This window comes from Acomys russatus, chromosome 4 (genome assembly GCF_903995435.1).
Source record: "Acomys russatus chromosome 4, mAcoRus1.1, whole genome shotgun sequence".
Classification (NCBI taxonomy): domain Eukaryota; kingdom Metazoa; phylum Chordata; class Mammalia; order Rodentia; family Muridae; genus Acomys; species Acomys russatus.
Window position 1 is genome coordinate 49,018,210 of NC_067140.1, and position 25,229 is coordinate 49,043,438.

The 25,229-nt window shown below is 40.5% G+C and overlaps 1 protein-coding gene and 1 pseudogene across 1 annotated transcript in view; one reads left to right on the top strand and one right to left on the bottom strand.

Annotated features, from left to right (window-relative positions):
• The window catches only part of Aven (apoptosis and caspase activation inhibitor), a 121,176-nt gene that overhangs the window by 64,294 nt on the left and 31,653 nt on the right, over window positions 1–25,229 (top strand). The gene's annotated exons all lie outside the window — the stretch shown is intronic.
• LOC127188314 (60S ribosomal protein L36a-like) lies at window positions 11,343–14,232 on the bottom strand (annotated as a pseudogene).

A 25,229-nucleotide genomic window follows, 5' to 3' on the forward strand; every position in this document is an offset into this window, starting at 1 on the left:
CCTCTAGACCATGAACTCTTAGGTAGTATCTCAGTACTATTACCTCCTAACACCATACAGGCATGGAGATGGAAAAGCTGCTGAGAGCTTGCATCCTGATCCAGAGGCTGAGAGAGAGAGAGTAGGGAGTGGGGAGAGAGGAATAGAGGGAGAATTAGGGAGAGAGAGGCAGGCAGGAAGACAGACAGACAGACAGACAGACAGACAGACAGACACACACACACACACACACACACACACACACACATACACACACGAGGGAGAGAGAGAGAGACAGAGAGAGTGAGAGCGTGTGTGTGGGCTTTTGAACCCAAAGCCCACACCTCCTTCCACAGGGCCACACCTCCGAATTCTTCCCAAATGTTCCATTATCTGGTCACTAAGCATTCAAATTTATGAGCCTTTAGGGGCCATTTTCATTCCAACCACTACCTTGCTCCATTGATTGTTTTGTCCATCCCAGCCCAGAGATAGGTAATTTATGAAGACCTGGCCAGATCCATTTTAGGCTAGGACTACTTTTGTCCTGCAGGAACCTCTACAGTACAGTTTCTCTTTGTTGGTTCTCATGTAGTTGCTCTGTGAAGGACAACCAAGCGTCTTGTGTGTTTATAGCAGGGCTTCTTGGCCCTGACAGCAGTTTAAATAAGACACCAGAGTTTTACTACTGTTTAAAGCTTAGGCGTTTGAGCTTGGCAGACTCTGCTGTCTCACCTGACTGAACCTGACTATTGTAGCCCATGACTTGCCACATAGTTAGTGCTTTCTCTCCCTGCTCCCGTTCACGTCCATCCACCTCTACACCCTGCCGGCCAATCTTCTGCATCTGCCTCTTCCCGCTCTGTCCAGGAAGTTCTGCCTTCCCCTTCCTGCCCAGCTATTGGGAGTCAGCTCTTTATTGAAGCCAGTCAGATACAATTCTAGATTGCCCTTGTCAGGTGAAGAAGAAACAAATATTTATGACATATGAGACCGACGATGGGCTAGAGCTCTCTGCTGGTAAGATTAGCAACCGAATAAGCAGAGACATGCCTTTACACAATGTACCACAACATGTGTTGCTTCCAGAGTTCTCACAGCAGTGAAGTCATGTGGCTTACACTTCATATTCTGTCTGTCCATGGACAGAGCCTTCTTTTCTTCTTTCTTCCCCACCCACCAGGTTCTTGGGGAGCACTGTCTCTGTGTACAGTTCCCCATCATTCAGCCCTAGGCCTTCTGGTGTTGATTAACCTCAAGAGAAGGTCTACCTGTATTTTCTTCATCTCTTTGACTGTGCTAGTGACACCTTCTCTATGGACGCTACAGCTCTGCCTGCCTTGGATTAATCTCCAGCTTTCACTTGGCTGGTTCTGCTTTCCATTGGCGTATTTAAGAACACCTCTCACCTTTCTTCCACAGTGCGAGCTCTGGATTTCAGACCTATCATGTTTTCCTGTTCAGAAGCAGTATTTGAATTGACAACACTAGCAATTTGTCCATGCCTTTGCTGTAGTGGCGTATTTAGAACTTTATGTACTTTTCTTTACTACTGATCCTTTATAAAAATAGAGACTTCCAGTTCAACCAAGTAGAGGAGGGACTAAATTGATAGGAAGAGTTTGTATAGGTTAATTTTGACCTTTATTATTTTCTACAATTGACCTACCTCTCACTGAGCATGGTGGGATACACAGTCATCTACCTGCCTGGCACCTTTGTGTCAGGCACAGGGAGAGTAGAAATACTACTGGAAGCCTTTCTTATACCATGGTGCCTGGCTGTATAGAGGCCACATAAATATGCCTGCAACTCAAACTCCCTTTATCTAGATCAGCAGCAACCTGTGGGTCCTGACACCTTTGGGGATCCATATCAAATATCCTGCATATCAGATATTTACATTATGATTTATAACAGTAGCAAAATTACAGTTATGAAGTTGCAATGGAATAATTTTATGGCTGGGGTCACCACAACATGAAGAACCATTGAGCTAGATCCTCCAAAGACCCAAAGTAAACACCCTGAGGACTCAGAGTCAGTGTGAATGGAGTTGCATTGGAAAGGATGCTTTTAACAGATTGTAACCAAGCATAGTACTTTTACAAAGTCTACAGAACCATATGAGCACATGGACACCAGAGTCTAAGGAGGCCTTGGAGGGGCCTGTGCAAGTGAGTGTCCCTGAAGCTTCTCGCATTGGCTTTGTGTAAACTGATTCAACTCAGGCTTTGCCTTCTAGGTTTGAAAAACAGTTCCAAGTGTCATATTGAATTATGGTTCAGAACAGTACTTGTAATTTTCTTATATGTATAGTTGACATTGGAGAATTTGTTGAAGTAAATAACTTTTTATTGCTAATAGTGGCAGACATTTATCACTTTCTGGATGCCAGGTTGTGTTAGGAACATTTAACCACAGTATTTCGTTTAATCTTTAGCATAATGGCAGGCATCAAATTTGCATTATTATTTTTATTATGTGAAATTAAAATTCATGGCACAAAGAATCTAGATGTTTCATTTTGACCCGTAAGTAGTTGAACTGGGACTAAGCCTTAGCCCTGCAGTCTTCATCCTTGAAGCCACTCCGCTGCCTTCATTTCCTGAAGCCACCACCCTTGATTTGATGTAAGAGATTGAAGAATGACCTTCTGGGATATTTTAGTGAGAATATGTTTTGCTTTCCCATCTTAGGAAAGCTGTGAAAGTAGGGGGGAAAAGTTCAAGAAAAGAAGCTAAAATGAAAGAAGTGCTAATTAGAATTCCTAAGAAAACACAGCACAAACTGGTTAGACAACAGGACAAATGACTTAGTTGTGCTGTGTCTTCTACATTCTGTGAAACACTTCCTCTTACATTGTTTTTTGCCAGAATGCTTTCCTGGTACATACAGATGATGCAGGGTTGTTTCCCTTCCTCATATGAAAAGCCATGTTTAAGCTGATAATATAAGTGAAAATGGTGTCTTGGAAAAACATCATGCATAGCTTTGCTAAAAGAGTATTATCTAATGTTACCATTTACTGAGTAAGAATAATGAAGAGAAAGCAGATTAAGTAATACAGAGATGGTTTAAGAAAACACGGAAAATGATTTCTGAATGATTATTTTAGAACAGGCTCTAAAAAAGGGATATGAGAGTTTGTCTTTAAGGTATATAAAATATAATTAAAGTGTTGTCTCTCCAATAAATTTGGGATTGACTTCTAGCTGTGATTTGAAATTCTTCTTCTCAATATAAAAAGAGACTTAGCATGTAATTAACCTTACTGTGGTGCTTTGGCAGATAAATAAGCCTCTTAAATTATGCACCTCGTTCACTCCAGTCTTAATACTCAATTTCACCCAGCCCTCACCCATCTTATGTGCAGGGATGACCTGTAAGTATCCTGAACAGTTGACAGCCACTAACCCACAGGTCCATGGTGAAAGCAGTGCCTTAGACTCCTCAGAGCCTGAATTTCCATAGAGCTTTCTCCTTACACTCAATAGAAGAGGAGGACACCCTCCCCCTAAGTGAGCCATCCCATTATTTTCCCTTTTTTTTTTTTCTTTTTTTCCCATTGAAGTGTCCTTACTTTGTCTTCAACCAGACAGCTTCTCTCTTGATTGCCCATTTTACCTCCTGTTGAAATGAGATGAGCAATCCTGGTTTCCTCTTGGTGAAGAGGAATTTAATGGGAAAAATTTGAGGTGGCCTTTTTTCCATCTACTGGTAGAATGAATCTCTAGGATTTTGTGGAAAGCATGTCAGTTTGAGATACAGTGGGACCTTTTCTGATAGTTGTCGTGGCGTGCCACCGAGGAATGTACAGGACAAGAGCAGTCTTCACTGAGTTTAATGAGGAGTGAATTTCTTTTCTAATTTTGATATGAATAATTGTTTTTAAATCAAATTTTACAATGTAAGGATATTTGCAAATAAGGCAGAATGAGTTCTAGCACATTTTCCTACAGTCATAATTTATGTTGCAAACATTATAGTCTAAAAACAGAAGTAACATATTTGTTTTGTTTAATTCATATCAGGAACCATATTTTCTCAATTATATATTCTCTAACTCATTCAAATAATGCTAATAATTATGGGTCTCTAACAACATGAAATATTCTAGAAGAAAAACAGTAGTGTGTTCTGAATGCTTTTAATTCAGAAAAATTTTAGTACTTTAAATTACATTAAAAATTTCTTGAACATATAAAATAAAATAGAACAAGACACGCATAGTGGAACATTTAAAATGACATAATTTGAGGTATGGTTTAATATAAGTGGGCATATATGAATACCTTTATTGGGGGATCTTGAGAGGAAGTCATCGAACTGCTGACTGGCTCCAGGTGGCCTCTTGACTCTGGTGTTGGGCACTTGGCTTCTCTGACTTGGAAGTACTCCCTGCCTGCCTCACTTTCCACTTGTTTTTTCTGACATTTATTTGCGTTTGCTAATGTTCACCATATAATGCAGTTGTATAATATGTCCATTGTTGAATGGATGTCTTCTGATCAGCGCCATGCTAGGGAGTTGTATTAAATCTCACAGCTTCTCTGTACTCACTGCTTGGAATCATGTTCAGGTGTCCAAGGCCAGACAATGACCTTGCTCCCCTTAATGTAGATCTGGAACTCTAACTGCACTGCCTCACAAATCCTGAGTTCCTTTTAGACCTTTTGTCCAACTTTGATATTTACTTTAAGATTTTTTTTTTTTGTATCTTTATTTTTAACACTCTCTCTTCCCACTGTTTTTACATTCTGTGTCTCACACCTTTAGTCTCTCCTCTGCTCTCTTTCACATTCTAGCCTGAGCTGTTACTATTTATTTAGTACTTCTGGGCTAGCTGTTCGTAGGACTGTGTGGTTTCTGCTTTATTGACCTCAACCTGATGTAATGCATACTTGCAAACTGTACTAATACACATTAACTTCTACATTTAGTTAGAATTGTCTACAGGCTCCAGTAGGAGTAGATCTGCTTAAATATCATTAGCATGATACCCGTCCCCTGAGTATGACTCCAACAACTTATCTACCTTTCTCTTTCTCTTTCTTTTTTTTTTTTTTTGACATGAGTAGAAAATTTATTCCATAATTAAATAATTATGTATGTAATTAAAACGACAAGATGTTCTTTTAAAACTGTATAGTGGAAGGTAGTTTATGCAGATCACAATTGGTCAAAGTACAGAGAACAAGTATCAGTGGAGTACTCAGTGACAAATGGGACATCTCTTTTATATCCCTCCCCAAAGCTCAGGGATCATTACAGAAGAAAGGGTAGAAGAATTAGAACAACCAGAAGTTAGATTGTACTGGACTCAAACATTGTCTTCAAGGCACAACATGTCTGCTATATTCATGAACAGCAGCAATGGCTGCCAGCACATAACTTTCTCTTTCCTTTGCTCACCACAGGCACCTCTTCTTTTTCAAGCACAGTAGGTGGACTCCTGACTCTGCTGTTGGGCACTTGGCTTCTCTGACTTGGAAGTATTCCCTGCCTTCCCTTCTTTCCACTTGTTTATTGGTAATGCTTACCAGATGCTATCACATATCACTATACACCTTTCTGTTTTTTTAAGGATGGCCAGATTTTACCCATTTCTTGAGGGTCCCATATGCTTTTGGGATTCAACAAACAGTGAAAAGGCGATTCTTTAAAATGTGGTGGGCAAGCAATGTTGTGGAGGGCAAATCTGGCCTATTTCCAGCCTTTGTAAATAAAGCTTTATTAAAACACAATAACACTTATTGATTTACTTATCATGACTCTTTGAAAAACTCTAGCCAAACATTGGCTGAACAGTGGTGGTGCACACCTTTAATCCTAACACTTGGGAGGCAGAGGCAGGTGGATCTCTGAGTTTGAGGCCAGCTTGGTCTATAAAGTGAGTCCATGACAGCCAAGACTAAACAGAAACCCTGTCCCTGGGGAAAAAAACAAAACTAAACAACAACAAAAAAATTCACTCTTTTTAAATTTTTATTTATTTTTTATTAAATATTTTTTATTTTTTACATGTACATTTATATTATTACACATATATATAATATATTACTTAAAGCAAGAAGAACCATGAAACAATCAGAAATTATATAAATGTTGCATTCTTAGTGTTTTGGCTGTTTGTATTTGACAGCCTTGAAGAAAACATCTTTCCTATCTTGGTGCATCTAAAATTCTTAATGTAAATCAATATCTATCATATCTCATCATTATCAACATAAAACATCTATCTAGACTTAAAGCCATTTTAACCTCTAAAGAACTAAACTTAATTGTAAAACTAAACTATCTGGTCTTCAACCCCATTAGAGACTTGACAAGGAATAAAATTAATTACATGGGTATACCAGGAGTGCAGGTTAGCAGCTTCCCAAATGAGAAAATGACAGAGAAAGTTTGCTGCCTAAACAGTCACCCAAAACTCTCTATAACGTTGGAGCATCATCTTCAGCCTTCTGGCCCAATATATCTGACAGACATATTAGTGAAGCAGGAACTATCGAGGACTTGCTTACTCTGTCTTGGCAGAGTTTGGCTATCAACTCTGCCTGCATCCAAGCTTACCCTTTTTTTTAGGCAGAATTCTATCTGTGGTAGAAATGAGGGCATTTTGCACAGTGGCCTGTTTGCCACATTTGAAACTATCTCCATAAGGAGATTCTTTGATGCTCATCATCCTCGAGGTAGGCTGCGTGTTGTCAAGAGTTAACCTGTCTCATTGTCAATGAATTTTTTAAATAATAACAAACATTTTTAAATGCCATATTCTGTACGTCTCGGAGGTTTTTGAAGACCTTATCTATTTTACCTTATGTTTCTATAGAATCATATTTGTTGTACCTAAGATGTATATTCTTGTGATAAAATAGACTAGTAATTGATATGACCATGATTTGATAAACTAACAATTAACTTGCATAACTTATTTATCCTAAACAGCCTGCAATAGCAGTTTCAAAGTATTAGAAGTAAACTTTATATATAATTGAGTTATATGGGTACAATACCTCATATTAGAGTAGAAATACATATAATGTGTGTGAAGAATAGTCTTACATTTGAATTCTATACCACTGTATGTAAAATTAAACTTATTTTGCATCTATACACAAAATTCTATACCAGTGAATTAAAAATAACCTTGTGAGTGACAATTAAGGCATTAATTGTCTCATCATCCCTATATGTTTCTATATGTCCCCTTCTTTCTTCTCAACCACTATCTCCAAACCTAAGAAAGAAATAAAGAAAGAAAGAAAAGAAAGAAAGGAAAAGAGAACCATCCCTGAGTCCAAACTTGTTTTCTCTCTAAGTAAGACAATAATAACTTCTAACCAACTCACATTGAAAATAACCCTCTAATAGCCCAGGAAAGCAACCAAAAACTTACCTGACCCACTTGAAGGAAATGGGGCATCATTTTCTTAAGGGTTCTTCCTTCTGATTTGGGATGAATAATACCTTTGTAGGGGCCCAAATAAAATTGGGGAAATGGTTAAGCAAGCTAGGAATAGCATTTGTGGTCCAGTTTCTAAATATTGAGAAATTCCAGGCTGAGTTAGAGTCTTGTATGGGACAGTCTGAAATGCTGGGCCAGTTGGGATTGGAAGCTTTCTGCTAGGGTGTCCTGGGAGCTGTCTTCTTATGAGGAACAGCAACTGAAGCACTTGGTGCTGGAACATGAAAGATGCAGGATGTCAGTGTCCAGCATGCTGAGAGGAATGAATCCTGTCAGGTCTGATCCAATGTTAGTGTCTGGTTCTTTTCTTCTGAGAACATATAATTTCTCATGAACATTATACAGTCTTAAAATTATAAATGTATAAGGTGTGAATGAGGTAAAGAACAATTAAGGCTGGTTCTTTGCTCTTTGAGCAGAAAACAAAAAGACGTCTGTAAATCTTCATTCATGACATACAAAGAATGGCATCCAATAATAATTCATAGGGGTTCTGTAGCCAACAAGAAGCATTGTCTGTGCCTAGACATTCATGTCTCAGCCAGTCTCAGAGCTATTGCTATATAGTGGTATTAGCTATATAAGTTACCTGCTTGTTCTGCAGTTTAAATTCTTCACATTTCCTCCCAATTACCCCTCCCTCCTTCACCCCTGTTCCCTCCCTCCCCTAGTCCTCAGAAAGGGGAGCCCTCCTCCCCTAACATCTGACCTCAGCCTATCAAGTCTCATCTGTACTACCTGTAACCTCTTCCTCTGTAGCCTGGCAAGGCTGCCCTGCAAGGGGGAAGTGATCAAAGTTTAGTGGCCAGAGTCCATGTCCGAAGTAGTCCCTACTCTCTACATTGTGGGACCCACAAGGAGACTGTGCTACTAAATCTCTTATCTTCCTGTTACCAGCGCCTCTCTTCCTCTTCAGCCCTATTCCCCTCCCCTAGACCTCTGACAGGTGGGGTCCTCCTCTCCCACCATCTGACCACAGCCTATCAGCTCTCATCTGGATAGCCTGCATCCCCTTCTTCTGTGTTCCCACAGGGCCTCTCTGCCAAGGGGCAGTGATGCAATTGTAGGCACCAGAGTTCCTGTGAGAGGCCGTCCCCCAATCTCTCCCTACTTCCCCATGTGGAGAATGAGCTGTCCATTGGCTGTATCTGAACGGGGTGCGGGGGGGGGGGAGGGATGTGTCTAAGTTTTCATCTTGCAATGTCCTTGGTTGGTGCATCAGTTTGTGCGGGCCCCCCTGGCCCAGATCAGCCAGCCTTGATAGTCTTCTTGTGGAGCTCCTAACACTGCCCCCATCCCAAGTCATTCCATTCCCCAACTCTTCCATACAATGTAAGCAAAATACTAGCAAGGATCTTCTTACAAGCCTAAAACAAAAGGCAAGGAGTATTCATTATATTGGGAGGAGAGGAAGTCAGCAGCACAACTCCATTTAAAAAGGTAGATTAACTTTGGCCACATTGAGGAATTCTTTTTACTCAAAAGCACATAATTTAGAATAAAACATCTAATTGTAAAATGGTACTGTAACTTAAAACTCGGAAGAGGCAACATGCTTCATTAACTTCTACAACACCCTCTTTCACTTTGACAAATTATAGCACTGTTCAGCTTACATCATCTAATTTATTTACTAGACAAGGTTTAGAAACGGCTTGCTAGACTCACATTAGCAGCTTCAATTTATGAGTAGGAGTAAATGGACTTAAATTTTAGATTTTTTTGTGTTTTTGTGTGTACAAGTACATGTGTGGGTACGGGTATATGTGCCCATCATGCATGTACATACGAGGCTAGAGGAAAATCTTGGTTGTCATTCCTAAGATTGGTCCACAATTTTTTTCTATTTTTATTTTGAAGGCAGGGTCTCTCACCAGCCTGGACCCCACACTAAGTAGGCTAGGCTGCTGGCCACCAAGCTCCAGGGATCCACCTGTCTCTGCTTCCCCAGTACAGGGATGATAAGGGTCTTCATGTTTGTAAGGCAAGTGCTTAACCAACTGCACTACCTTTTAAGTCCTGATACTTATCATTTTCAGGCATTTTCTTTCCAGTGCATCCTTGCTTGTTTAATTATATGTATAAAACTAACATGCTTTCAAAAGTCAAGACTATATATAGGACACACCCACAAAGTGGCTGCCTCCTCTGGGTCAACCCTACTTTCCTCCAGTCCTAGTTAACCTCTGTTATCTGGCTTCTCGGCTTTAGAATTTTTTAAAGAGGCTTATTTATTTTATGTTATATGCATGCCTGTGAATCACATATGTGTGGTGTCCACAGAAGCCAGAAGAAGGCATCAAATCCCCTGGCACTGGAGTTACAGGTGGTTGTGAGCCATCATGTAGGTTTTGGGAACTAAACTCTGGTCCTCTGCAAGAGCCCCAAGTGCTCTTAACCACTAAGCCATCTCTCCAGCACCTTCGCTTCTTAACCTTTTGAGGTTTTGTTTTGTAAAGATTCATGTGCATATGACTCTTCTTTCTCACGACCTAGAGAAATGTCCATGATAGATAAATATTAGAATGATGGAAAGTAAATTCGTGATTGCCAGGTCTAGGGACATAGGATATTGTTGTAGGGTTTTTTTTTTTTTTATCAGTATGGCCTAGTAATGTTTATTATTAGGCCTAAATTATTATTACAGCAGTATTATTAACCTGCTAGCAATCAACCAAGACGCAGACACCTGTTACATTTTAAAATAGCCCTAGTTAACCTGGGACAGGGCAGATATTAATTCCCTAAACTACTTCCCGTAGTGGGGCAGGTATTCCATATTCCATACCTGCCCCAATCCCATGCCATCTGCTTCTAATCATCTCTATCAAGCTACCTCTCATCCATAATCCCAAATACTTGCTAATTATCATAATCTAGGCCAAATCTCCATCCACGACAGGCCATGTGCTTCTCCTCCACCTAACCCATGGCACAGGCTTCTTCTTTTCTCCTTCCCTCCCGTCTCTCCTCCTCCCAAGATTCTCTCCCCAAGCCCTGGAACCTTAGCCACACCTATGCCATTTGTCCTGCCCAGGTGTGATGACCTTTTATTGTTCAACCAGTTTAGGCTCTTAGGCCAGGTACAGGTGGGACACAGAGACAACATGCAGTAATTAGCATCAAAATACATCAGACTAACCTCCAACAGGATATAGATAAGGAGTGACTGGTACTGGGCTTTTCTCTGGACCAATGAAAATGTTCAACAATTCTAAGCATGATTTCAGAGCTTTAAAGATCCCAAGAAATTTTTAATTGAGCGCTTAGTTGTGTCTGCTATGTGTTGTCTCAATAAAACTTTAAAGATACATGCACTCCTTTTCCACTTTCCCTATTTTTATTTTATTTATTTATTTATTGTTTGTTTTCAAGACAGGGTTTCTCTGAGTAGCCTTGGCTGTCCTGGAATTCACCTTGTAGACCAGACTGGCTTCAAACTCACAGCTTCAAACCTGCTTGTGCTTCCCAAGTGCTGGGATTAAAGGCATGCACCACTACTGCCTGGCTTACTTTATTTTTTTAGGGATTTATTTTTATATATGTATGTATGTGTGAGTATGTCATATGAGTGTGAGTGTCCACACAGGCCAGGAGAGGGTATTGGGTTCCTTGGCGCTGGAGGTAGAGGGTATTGTGAGCTGTCTGATAGAGGACTAGGAACTGAACTTGGGTCTTTAGAGCATCAAGCACTTCTAACCACTGGGCCATCTCACCAGCCTTAACTTTGTACCCTTTGTGCATGCAGCTGTACTTTGTAGGAGCGATTTCATTATGGTTTCTGAAGATCTTCGCTCTTTGCTATGGTGGCATAGTACTCCACTATGTGTATGCTATACACATCTAGTTCACCCAGGCGACCTTCTGTTTCTTTGAGGTGAAACAAAGCTCATGATTTATTGTCTTCATAACAACATCGCCTTAGAACTGGATCACTTGGCCCTTTCTCTTCTTATCGCCTCCCAGTTCAAAATGCCTGCATCTCTTAATAGCCAGCATCCTCTTAGATCTGCAGTTGGGCTCAACACACTCCAGTCTCAGCACAATCTTCTTTGTAGTTTTAGTCTTTTTGGGGAAAATAGGCTTAGTCTGCCCACCACAGCCACTCTGTTTCCTGTCATAACACCGCTTTCCCTGGGCATATAAGGAATCCTTGCCCTTCTTCTACATGTCACTTTGTGGGGCTGGTGCTTGCCACATTGCTTGCAGAATGTCTGGCTAGTATTAGGAATGTGCACTGTGTTTGCAGGAGCGTTATCAGCTCAGAAAGAAACGTGTTGGCCATTCTTGCACTTTTTAAAAATTATTATTATAAGTGGCATTGAGTAAATAATGATGTGCACATGGATTTTCATATTAGTGAAGTTCTCTACGAAACATTCTATTTTTCAGGATCTTGTCAGTTTTCCTTCACAGGCTTATCCTGTTCAGAATTTCTAGCAGAATAAGTTAAAAGCACCTGCTTCTCCATTACTGTGCCAACAAGTCTATTAGCCAGTTTCTATCAACGTTGCCAGACAGTGGTAGGCATCTCATTACAGATCAGATTTTTGTTTCTGATAATATTAGCCAATTTGAACATCTTTTCAAAATTTAAGGGCCATTTTAAGACTTTGGGAATTGTCTTTTCATATTTGTTTGCTAATATTTCTTTTCATGATAGAACTATTAGTGGAGCAAGGACTCTGAGTCTGCTTTTGGTCATAGCACTGACTCTTCACTTGGGAAACAAAAGAGAAAAGCCTGGTGTCTGCCTGTGTTGCGGGTCAGCTTCCTTTGCTCTGAGTCATTCGCTGCTGGTGGGATTCCAGAACAAAGGGTCTGATGGATAAATGTCTCAGGACAGTGTGCACTGCTCCCACTATCTCCCAGATCACAGAATGACCAGGAGTGCTTACTTCTGCATACTGCCTTCCTGCCCTCTGCCTTTGTTGCTTCCCCTCCTTAAACCTGAAGCTCATGTCAGTACTCTGGATGAGAGGGCTGAGGACAGGGCTTCCTGACTTCCTGGGAAAGCCAGGCTGACTGAAAATCCCTTCCTTGCTTTCACCAGTACTTTTTCTATGTGGTTCTCAGTTAAATGATAAAATCCGACTTGGTTAGATGTCCACCCACTCCCCTCCCCCCAGAAATGGGATTCTGTCATGGAATTCTAGTACAATTTGCCCCAATCTCTGTATATTTTAGAATTTTCTACCAATTTGATTTTTGACATTGCATATATAATAATGTTTTTCTTTTTAAACTGTGGTCAAATTTAATATATTTAAATGTCTTTAAAAACAAACAAACAAATAACAACTAAACCACAAGATTCATTTGTGTAGTCCAGGCTGGCCTTGAATTCTCATTATTCTTACCTCAGCTCCTTCTACAGGCATATACCACTGTGCCTGGCTTGTATGTCTGGATTCTTCCTCATAGTTCAAAAGCTGGCCCCAAAACTCATCTTACAGGGAATTTACAAAAAAACAAAATAGAATAAAACCCAAAACAGCACACATCATAGAAAAAATAAAATGAAAAAATAAAGAAATTACTTATATTTTCTTTAAGCATTATTGAATTTTACATTTTAAATTGGAATTTTGAATGCATTCAGAGTTTTTTTCCATATAGTGCAAAGAATGGACATAATATTATTTTTTCCCCTGTTTGCTACCCTGTTATACCAATTGTTTGTTGAAAAGACCATCGTTGCCTTAGTAACTTGAGACACAGCTTTATTACCTGTTGCTGGGGATCTGTTTCTGGATTTTTTTTTTATTGGCATCTCAGAGTATACATGTTCTATACGTTTTAATCAGAGGCTTTTTGATATGGTTTGATATTTCTTGCATCTCTTTGTTTTCATTGTGTTCCTACCCATTCTCACATGTTTATTTCTGCATTCGAACTTTATAAGGAACCAGCTGTAGAATGATGTGGGGGAATTAATTGCTTTACAGGCACATGGCACCTTCTGTGTGGTCCACCTTCCCCCACTTCAGTGTAAGCACTTTGCATCAGTGTAAGCACTTTGCATCAGTGTAATTTTTCTTTGTGCCCCTCCCACCAGCCATCACTAGCTTCTCCACGGTGAACCCATTGTCCAGTGCCATTTTGCTTCAGTCACCAGTTGCCTTTTGAGGAGATGAGAAGAGGATTCTTACCTGTGCACCTGCACAACCATTTTATCCCCTGCTTCCACAGACAAGAGTTTTCATGCTGTGTCCGTACCCCACAAGGGATGCACATGTTTTTATGTCTTCTAGAATGATGTGCAGCAGCCGAAGAGAGGACCTTCTTGCCTTCTTCCTGCCTCTGGGAGAGACATCCATGAAACCTTTTTTAAAAAAATCTTTTTGTTATGACTCAGAGGACTGATTTTCAGTTTTACAGTAGACATGCAAACCTCAGAGATGCATCTGCAGTAGGTCTCAGCCAGGGTGGAAGAGCAGCCACTCAGGATCACCTTCACCACGACACTAGGAAGTATTGCAAGATAATTAGATAAAACAAAACATAATTAGGATATAAATCTGCTCAAAAATCCTGTATGTCCCCTAATGTGCTCTTCAGTCCCCAATTAATGGTGTTTTGACTGTGTCTGTTACAGTCTTTACTAACACAATGGCTTCGGTCTTGATTATTGGAGAAGTGCTATTATTGGGAACCAGCATGCACTCACGTTCCCTCTTACCTCCACCAGCTTCCAAGTGCTTCAGCCTCCAAGTGGAGGTGTGCCTACTGTGTCGAGCCAGTGCCTCCGCGTGCTGTGCTTTTGTGTTTTCCTCTGCCATGCTTTTCTCTTGATAATCTCAAAACGATGCCTCCAGTCTGTAAGTGTTGGGTTAATTTTTACTAAGGAATATTGATAAGGTTCAATTCAGAAGTGGATTTTAGTCATTGGTCTATGAAAACCGGGCATTTTGTTGTACCTTTTTTCTTCTTTCTTTCTTTCTTTCTTTTCTTTTTCTTTTTTCTTTTTCTTTTTTCTTTTTTTTTTTTTTTTGCCAATGCTATGAGTATATATGCACCTGAGGGTTATATGACACCAGGTTTTAATTATTGATATTTTTCTATAGCCCTGAAAGGTAAGCCCTTCCCTAAAAGAAAACACACCAGAGCCAAGATTAATAGAACAGGTGAACTTTAGAAATGGACAGAACTTCAGCTCACATAAGCATGTGTTAATCCTGTGATTAACTACATCATTTTGGGCCAAATTTAAAGCAAGCTTTATTAAATACCATGAACTGTGATCAGGACCATTCCCCAGAATTTCCTACCTGAGAATGGCCCCAAGCCACCTGTTGCAGGTGCTTATGAGTACAAAGCTATAGGCCACCTAACTTTTCCATGAGGCTTTGTTATTTTCAAGAACTACAATTCCCAGCATCCCAGGAAGTTACCTGGTTTCTGGGCAGGTGGGGCTTACAGGTTAATTTTGGGAATTACCCATACTAATGGAAAGCTGTGTGTGTGGTAATATAATACCTTTGTCTTTTTCCTAAATGCGTCCTTAACAGTACAGATACCGTGAATATCTCACTTAGATTTTTGTGTTTATATTTTTCTATGAATATTTTATAGAATTGTGATTATTTTGCCTCTTTTTTGTATGATTCTTCATGTGTAAATTTTTTATATATAAATCTCATTGCACTAACCATCACTCCTGAACTAATAGTCTAATATTAAGCGAATATTACCATAGTGAAATGCCTTTCATGGTGGTTCTCTGTCCTTGCAGTGGTAAATACGGTAAAAACCTGTGAGGAGAACTGAATGCACATTACTCTTGTTAAAGGATAGATGGACCTATGAAGTTGATAATATTAAATCCTAATTTTCAGATGGGAAAGAGATTAGTTAACTTTACTAAGGTCACAGAATTAATGCATTATCAAACACACTTTAACCACATTGGTTACCTCACCCCCTTCTGTTTCCGGAGATACACAGATAATTTACATATGCAGAGATTGTCAGTGGCACAGGTCTTCTTTGCCTCTCACTACCGCCTTAATTAAATCCAGACACTAGAAGATTCATCATTGATGTAGCAGCTTACATTTCAGCTCTTCTCCACTCTGTCTGACTGTCTCTGAATGTTTTTGTACACAGTGACTTCCTCTCACTGTGTCTGTGACTCAGACACAGAGGAACAGGTATGCCACCAGCTGGTTGTCCACTTCTGAGAAGCACAGAATATGTTGGTTCCTGACTGCTGTTCTGGTTCGTGTGCAATGTGTAATAAGTGAGGTTTCTGTGTTTCTATGTTGCCACCTAGTTATGATAATGACTTTTGAAAATAAATGTTTTTTTAGAGCTTTGTTATTAGCCATTGTTTAGCCTTTAAAGAAAAAGACTTTTTATTATTTATATAGTATTTGGCCCACATATGTGCCTGCACACCAGAAGAGGGCACTAGATCTCATTATAGATGGTTGTGAGCCACCATGTGGTTGCTGGGAATTGAACTCAGGACCTCTGGAAGAACAGAGAGTTGCTCTTAACCTCTGAGCCATCTTTTATGTCCTGTTAACTTAAAAGTTTTTTTTTTTTTTTGAGAATTTCCTACTGTATTCAAATTATCCCTCTTCTACCTGAAGCTTCTACTATGTCCCCACACTTCCTCTCAAATTAATGACTTCTTTTTGTCCCCCCTCCCTCTTCTCTTCACTTCTCTTCTCTTCACTTCACTTCTCTTCTCTTCTCTTCTCTTCTCTTCACTTCTCTTCTCTTCTCTTCTCTTCTCTTCTCTTCTCTTCTCTTCTCTCCTCTCCTCTCCTCTCCTCTCCTCTTCTCTCTCTCTCTCTCTCTCTCTCTTTCTCTCTCTCTCTCTCTCATACTCTGCGGAGTCTATTTAGTGTTGCTTGTATGTGTTTAAGGTTGACCACTTGGAATTACATAACTGATTAGGAGGCTCCTCTCTGGAGAAGACTGATTTTCCCTCTCTTGGCAGCCATTATTGCCTGTAGTTTTTTGTTAAAGTGGGAGGCCTTGTGAGATTCCCCGATCTCCACTCATGTGTCAACTGGTGTTGTCATTATGCATCTCTTCTCAGGTGACTATATTGTCAAGATTTCATGGCTGCAGCTTCTCTGTCATACAGAAGACACAATCTGATAGCAGATGTGCTTTTGTTCTTACAATCTTTACGCTCACTCTTCTGTGATGTGCCCTGGGCCTTATGTGTAGGGGTTTCACTGTAGATGTAACAATTGGGGTTAGGCACTCCTCTACTGTGGCAGAAAGAAGCCTCTTTGCTGAGGGGTGGGAGTTGCACTTATCTGTGAGTGTAAGGATGAGCTTTTAGAATGCAGATAGAAACTGCCCTGGTTTAGCAAAGTGGCAGTAGTAGGTTCTCTTCTAGGGCCCATGACCTCACCAGCCATGAACAGTTGGCAAGATTTACAATACCAGGCATGAATTCCCTCTTATTAAGCATGCTTTAAGTCTAACTGGCATATTTTATCCACCTCAGGATAAAATATGCCACTGTTGCAACACTGGGAATATCTCGGCAGGGTGATCATTATTCTGGGCCACACTTCTACAGCTGGGTAGGACCATTGCTAGGTTTTTTTTTTTTTTTTCTCCCGAGACAGTCCTAAATAAGACCTTTGGATAGTATGAGATCTAGTCCTCAGGGAGGGGACTTCCAGGTCAGTTCTAGCTCAATTCCTCCAGGTCCTGTGTCCAAAATGAGTGATGTCTTCAGCAGCGAGGCCTTACGTTCAAGTTCTGGGATGCAGTCAAGGACAGCATCACTAGCCTATATTATTTTGGGAGTCTCTTGGACTCCCATGGCTAACAACTCGAAGGGAAGTTTCTCATGCCTGGTACTGGGGGTTTTGTTAGATAGTTATGGCTCTTGCGAGGAACATTAATACTTCACATGGCTTAACTTTATTTGTACTTATATACATGCTGTGTATATATGCATACATGTATAAAATGAGCTATATGTGCATATATGTATTTATACACATATACTCATAAGTATATATGAATTTTTAAGTGAATATAAAATGGTTTCCCTATAGCTTTTCAACATCCTTGGTGTTATTTAACCCTCTTTCTCTCTCTTCCTCTATAATACCCTCCTTTCCTCTTATGTTAGCATCTTATGACCCAGAAATTCATAAATGCTCTTGTAAGGAGTTCATTACATTTAAAATGTCATTTATCTTTTTGAACAAAGAATCCTTGATTTGGGTCTTGTTGTACTGATTGAGTAGGATATTTATTAATTTTCTGGGTATTATATTATTTCAGGAAGTCATTTTGAAAGAAACAAGTATTTATTCTTCTAAGGTATCTCATCAGATCAGTAGTGGCTGTGGCGGCAGCACATGCATATGCCTTTAGTCCCAGAATGTGGAATGTAGGGGGAGGGGGATCTCTGAGCTTGAGATCAGCCTGGCCTACAGAGTGAGTTCCAGCATAGCAAGGACTACACAGAGAAATTCTTTCTTGAAAAAACCAACCAACCAACCAACCAACCAACCAACCGACCAAATCCCAAAACAACAACAATAAAAAGAGTCAATCAAAAAGAGAAGGAAACTTAAAGCTAAACACAGATGGGAGTAACTGGTGATTTTGTTGATTTTTTTTTTTTTCAGTGTAAATATCTTCTGTTTCAGAAGATGTCCACCTGGCCTTTGTCTGCTGCCTCAGCAGTGCTACTGCTCAGCTCCGCAGGATGGATTTTAACTGTGCACTTTGCTTGATCCCCAAGGTGGCACTGTCACAAGAGTGGTTTTGTTAGTAACAGTGAAAAGGAAAGTAAAGGGATGGCTAGCGTTTGCCCTGCAAAGAATAAAGGACATTTACTTTTCAAAGAGGAAAGAAAGTGCTTAATTTGTCATGTCTCTGTCTCTAACTCTCTGTCTCTGTCTCCATCTCTGTCTCTGTCTCCCCCCCATCTCCCTATCTCTCTCTCTGTCTCACCTCCATCTCCCCGTCTGTCTCTCTCTCTCACTCTGTTGTGTGCTCACTTCTGTGTGAAGGTGTGCACTGCCAGAGCAGGGCATCCGTGTCTTCTGTCACTTACTCCGTTGAAGCAGGGCCTTTCTTTGACATGAGCTTGTGGGTTTTTAAAATTAATTCAAACATATCACTTCCTTCTTCCCTCAGTGGGAGCTTGTGTTTTCCAGGTAGCCCATCAGCCAGCAAAGCCCAGGTGAGTCTGGTGTCTTTACCCAACTTCACAGTGCTGGGGCACAGGCTGGGCACAGGCCCAGGCCCATCTTGTAACATGGGCTTGGGGATTTGAACCCATACTTCTTCATAGTTGTGCAGCAAATGTTCTTAACCACCGAGCCATCGCCCCAGTACCTTACTCAATGTAGTTTTTATAACTAGATCTAAGAGAACAGTGCACTGCATTTTCTGTGCCTTAGCTTTAGGAGCTGTCTGCTGCTTTGGGCTTCTTCTCAACCTAAGAAGAAATCACGGTGATTCACTGATTGATGTTGCTTTTCTTGCAAGGAACTGAAAGTTCTTAACAGAGTATTTGCTATCTTCATATTTCCTAAGATGTTATTTGTAACATTTAAAAGTATGTGGAGAACTTCCAGGATCCTCTTACTCTGTTGGCCTGGCAAAATGTCCTCATTTCTACCACAGACAGAATTCTGCCTAAAAATGGGCAAGGTTGGATGCAGGCAGAGTCGACGGCCAACCTCTGCCAAGACAGGGTAAGTCAAGTCCTCAATAGTTCCTGCTCACAAATATGTCTGCCAGATATATTGGGCCAGACAGCTGAAGGTGATGCTCCAGGGTTATAGAGAGTTTTGGGTGACTGACTGTTCAGGCAGCAAACTGTCCCTGCCATCTTCTCATCTGGGAAGCTGCTAATCTGCATTACCTGTGTACTCAAGGTAATTAATTTTATTCCTTCTCAAGTCTCTGATGGGGTTGAAGGCTAGGTGGTTTAACTTTACAATTAAGCTTAGTTGTTTAGGGGTTAAGATGTTTTTAAGTCTAGATAAATGTTTTAAATTGATAAAGATGAGATATGATAGATATTGATTTACATTCAGAATTTTAGATGCACCAAGATAGGAAAGATGTTTTCTTCAAGGCTGCCAAATACAAATAGCCAAAATGCTATGAATGTAACATTTATATAATTTCTGATTGTTTTGTGATTCTTCTTGCTTTAGGTAGTTTATTGTATATATGTGTAATAATATAAATGTATATGTAAAAAAGAAAAAAATTTAAAAATAAATAAAACATAAAAAATATATAGACAAATGGGGGAATGGAGAGTTGAATAAATATCCATTGAGCAGTGGCAGTGGAGCTGGTGTCTCCCTTTTCCTCATTCCATCTGCCTTTACTGGCAGGTGAAGCTGAGCTTCTTTCCAGACCTGTCCCTGTAGAACCATGTCCCTTAGCCCAGTTGGAGTTTCTGGTACTCTTTCCTCAGCAGCATGTCTCATTACTTAAGTCACATCTTGCCATAATGGGTGCCTACTTGTGTGAGTTGGGCATTTCATGAGATGTGTTCTCTATCCTCATCACGTTTGGAGTCCTATGACAGACATTTCCACCAGTGTTCGGAAGGAAAGCGAAAGGACCTGTGTAGCATCTCTTAGCGGGGTGTTTAGATGTACATGAACCCCTATGCAAACTGCCTTCCGGTCCGTCTCCTCTGCCCACTGCCTGCCTCTGTCACCAGGGCCAAGCATAGTGCTTGTAATACTGGGCATGCGATAATGTGCTTGCCTTGCTTTTCATTTTCTTTCTTCCCTGCTATCAATTTCTGAACAGAAATCTCATTAGATGTTTGGCAAAATTCACAGCTATCTCTCAGCTTCCCACCTCATCTGGTTTTTGGCACTTTCTCTACCTCTTCATTAGCAGATTTCAGAGAAATGATAGGAACATAGGCCTTACGCAGACATCAGGGTGTTCCCCAGACAGGTGCACTTTAGCAGCCAGCACTTTGCAGACTAATAAACAAATGGTTTTAATGCTTAAAATATTCTAGATAAATGCACTTGTTTATAATTATATGTGCCTTATAGATTATGCTTTTAGTATTTAAAATTATCTTGATTTTCAATATTAGAAAACATATTTGGATGGTTTTAACTGGTAGGTCGATGGGGTGGGAAGGAATATAGCTTGTAGTATCTAACGAAATCCTTTTATTTCTGATGATAAACTAGTGGCCGATGCCACAGAATGATGCAGTAGTCCCACAGGCAGGGAATGTCACCTTTGTTGCCACAGGTTGTACCTTTAGGTAAATGTTACCATGAGTGTGTCAACAGTGTGACGTCACTTCGTTACGTGTGGATACCCAAGTGGTTTGTTCACATGGGAGTGCTTATATTTTGTGATTGATTTTATTTCTCCCACACAAAAATTTTACTTTTGTTTTTTCCCTCTGACCTGCCAGCCTATTTCCTGTTTAAGGTACTTAATCTCTTTACATAGTAGGCACGAAGTGTCTGCTAGAACTTGGGCAGCCTAGTAACCAGCCCTCCAGCAAACTCAAGAATGACTGCTCCTAAACCAAGCAAAAAACTAGTGTTTAGGATCAGAGTTTGAGAGAACGACCTAGGCAGGCAGCTGAGAGCTGTGAAGACTGCTGTGGCAAGTGTCGGATGTGCCCAGAACACTGCCACTGTTCTCTGAAGCAGCCTCAGAATTCCATAGAATTTGTGTTTCTATGTTTGCCACCTTTAGTTTTGTTTCTCTGGGCCTGTTACTGTGACCTTGGTTATTGCTTTACTTTCTCTCACAGCTGTCTGTGTGGACAAGCTCAGCACTTGCTGTAGCTTTGCCATTAACTGCATCATTTGTTGTTTTGAAACAACAGGGTGGGTGTGGTTGGTGCCTCCTTAAATCCCAGCACTCAGGGAGGCAGAGGCAGGTGGATCTCTCTGAGTTTCAGGACAGCCTGGAATACAAAAGCACAGAGAAACCTGTACAACAAAACAGAAAACAGAAAACAAAACAAAATAAAAAAACAGGCAGAGGCAGGTAGATCTCTGAGTTTGAGGCCAGCTTGGTCTACTGAGTGTGTTTTAAGACAGTGAGGACTATACAGAGAAACCTTATTTTGAAAAACCAAAACCAACCAACCAACGAACGAACAAACAAACAAATACCAGTTTGTACACAGTATGGAGGAGGTGGAAGCCACGTGATTACCACAGAGACGTGTATAAACAAAGTATGATATAAATGTACAATGGAGCTCTACTCGACCTTTCAAATGGAGGATATTCCAACATGTGCAGCCCAGAGGATATTTTGCTAAGTGAAATAAGCTAGTTACAAAGGGACATGTATTGTGTCACTGCACCCATATGAATAGTGAGAGAAATTCACAGAGATGGGAGAGAGAATGGTGGTCACTAAAGTGTAGTGAGATTTTTGGAATTTTGGCTTCTTGAAAAACACAAAAGTGGAAGTTTTCATTGTAATCCCAGGTATGAGATATGGGGCTGCTTCACAGCAGCTGAGTATGATTTGCCTCGTGCTCGGGTGAGGGTGCGATTTTGCCAGCTGCAGATAGTTTGGGCAATTGTGTGACATTTGGAATTCTGGGGACTCCAGGGTCCTGAGAGGTATGCTGAGTTGCTGTTGTTTATGGTTTGTCAAGTAGTCATGTGCAAAGAAAAACAAGAGGAAAAAAAAAAAAAATAAATGAGATCTCCTGACAGTAAAGAGCAAACTTGTCCCAAGGAACTTGGTGCCCCTTATCAGAAGGAAGTAGTCTAATGTTAAGGTTGCCCCTTTTTTACTCAGGGATTTATTTCCTTTCCTCTCTATCCATTTTTTCTCTCTTATCTAGTGTTAGGGGGTTGAAGGGGTGGAAGAAAGAAGAACCTATAGAGTGGTAAGTATCAGGGCACACCAGGGTCTAGGAGGAGGGGAAGTTGAGTGTATTGCATGAATATAGGATTTTAGTGTGAGAGGATGAAAGGTGGCAGGGGCTGTAATAAGAATAAACCTAAAGCCACTAATGTGTGCACTAAAAGTGACCAAGTGGATAATTAAGTTAATATGTATTTTGCAATTTTAAAATATCTTAGTTTTAGTTTTAATTGTGTGTGTGTGTGTGTGTGTGTGTGTGTGTGTGTGTGTGCGCGCGCGCGCGTGCGTGCACGTGCACATGAGTGTCATGCCTGAGGAGGCCAGAAGAGGATATATGATTTACTGGACCTGGAGTTCTGAGCTTGTGAGCCACCTAGTGTGGGTGCTGGGAACTAACTGGCATCCTCTACAACCACTGAGTCATCTTTTCAGGCCCCTCTACATGCACACACACACATAATTACATATGTGTGTCTCTGTGTGTGAATATGTATGTATTCACTTATTAGACTGAAAGACCTAAATTACAGAGTTTAGTGTGAAATAGTATCTCAGAACAAGGATGAAGACTTATTTGATGTCCCACAGCTTTCTCCAGCAAAGTCTGAATATAAAGAGAATAGTCAAGATTTGGAGACCTCTCCATCTTGGCACCCAGGCTGCCTCTGGCACAGCATGACTGTCCCAGGTGTTTTTAGGGTGTGCCCACCTGGCTTCAGTTCTTTGCTGATGTGTCAGGCACCAGTTTAGCTAGACTTTTCCCTGCAGTGCGGACCTGACATGATGGGAACGGAGGCTGTTCCTTCTGTCCTCACTGACTGTAGTGTCTCCAGGACCGCTTTCCAAGGCCAACTGTCAGGACATGCTCGGGGTACTTGAAGGAGAGGAAATCTGGAGTATTAGTGCAGTTAGGAGTTTTGTACTAGATATTGCTTTTTCATGAACCATTGCTTCTTAAAGGCCATTACCCTCCAACCTGTATTTTTACAGATTGGCGGGGCGGGGGAGACTTAATCTGGCTCACAGAGGAGAAAGAATGCACTTGTGCTTCAGGCTGGGCTGTTGCAGGCCCTCCTAGTCTGTCAGTAGCTGCTGTGGACACTTTGCATTTCATGCTGTTCGCTGCTTTTCATTCCTTTTGCTCTCTCTTTCTAACAACCAGAGACTTGATAGAATTCAGCACTGTGGGGATCAAGTAGAGAGCTTTTCTGAAGTCTTAATAATTCTTAAAACAGGAAAGTACTTGAAATACTGCTGCCACACCACCAACATCAAACCTGAAGATAAGCTTCAGATGCAGCAAAGACACAGACATGAAAAAATGAAGTTTGAAGTGATGAGATAAAACATGGGTGGAATTTATTATCTTCAAAGTCTAGGGGCGAAGACTTATAAGCATGAATGTGTATATGTGTGCGTGTGTGTGTTAGTACATGAGTGTATGAAACTATGAAATTCAAATGACAGAGTGAGGCAAACATATGCAACATAACAAATATAAATAAGTAGAATAGTAAAGTATTTTTTTGTGACTGGTTATTTCACTTGGCATAATGTCTTTAAGGGTCAAAAATTAAAATATTAGTTCAGCAATTCTGCTTCTAGGTATAGATTCCCCAAAATTTAAAGCACGAGCTTTAACAGATACTTAAAAGCCCAACTTCACAGAAGCATTATTCACACTAGCAAAAAGGTGAAAGCCACAAATGTTCACAGGCTGATAAATGGACAAACAACTTGGGGCATATACATTTAATGGATTATTACTTGGTTTTAAAAGAATGTCTCTCTCTCTCTCTCTCTCTCTCTCTCTCTCTCTCTCTCTCTCTCTCTCTCTCTCTTTCTCTCTCTCTCTTTTTTGTATGTGTGAAATAAACAGTTGAATCTACAAAGCTTCTGAGATGTCTCCCATTTAATCCTTTTTTTTTTTTTCAGTTTAGAATCAGTGAAAACCTATGCAATGAAAGTATTAATGTTGCATAATTTTTTGAGAACATGTCCTGCCTACCACCCCATCTGTCCTTTGAAGAAACATAATTAATAAGATTGTGTAATGATAGAAAAGCATAATATGAGTCTGAGTAGACCAAGATGCTGAGTCAGTCAGTGTCCGAATGCCAGCAGCAGCAGCTGTCTGAGATGAATTCAAGCTGAGGTGGAGTTTTACTGGGTTGGGTAGGTCACACTCTGGGAGAGCCCAAGAACCATGCTCAGAAAATAGATGATGCCAGGAAGGGCTCTCAGATTAAATCATAACTGGTGAGTGAATACCCACTGCTTCAGTGGAACTGACTTCTGCCATCTGCACCAACACTGCACAGTAGGCACCACTGCAGTCCTGACCTTTTAGGATGGAATTCCACACAGATACTGGGTCTCTCCACTGGTTTTTGATTCAGCCACTGGTGATTAGCATTGCTGGTGAGCCCACTCTTGTCTATGTGCACACATGTTGGAGCATGAGATGCTGGGGGTGGGGGAGTGTATTTGGCATTGTCTGTTTCATGGTGATAGGTCTGCTCCTTAAAGTAAGAGATTCTGAAAATCAGAAAGGAAATTTGGACCCTGGTGGCTAAGATATGATAAGTGGCTCCAGGAAGTGACAGTTGCTTAGCAATTAAAGAGGGGAGACATTAATCATTAAACTATAGGGATGCTGCTAAAGATAAAGACTCATTGAAGCAAACATTAATTAAACCATGAAGTTTATCCTTGAGTTTTACAAGATGATATTGTAAATGGCTTGGCTTTCTCAATTCCCTTTTCAGTTGTTATCTGTGTGTATAAATGCACGTAACTTTGTTTGTATGTTTTGTGTCCTGTAGTCTCACCGAATTCATTTATTAGAGGTATGTGTGAGTGAGTGTGAGTGAGATCTTTGGTTTCTTTTATATTATAGAATCATGTCTATAAACAAGTAATTTTACCTCTGATTGGGATGCCT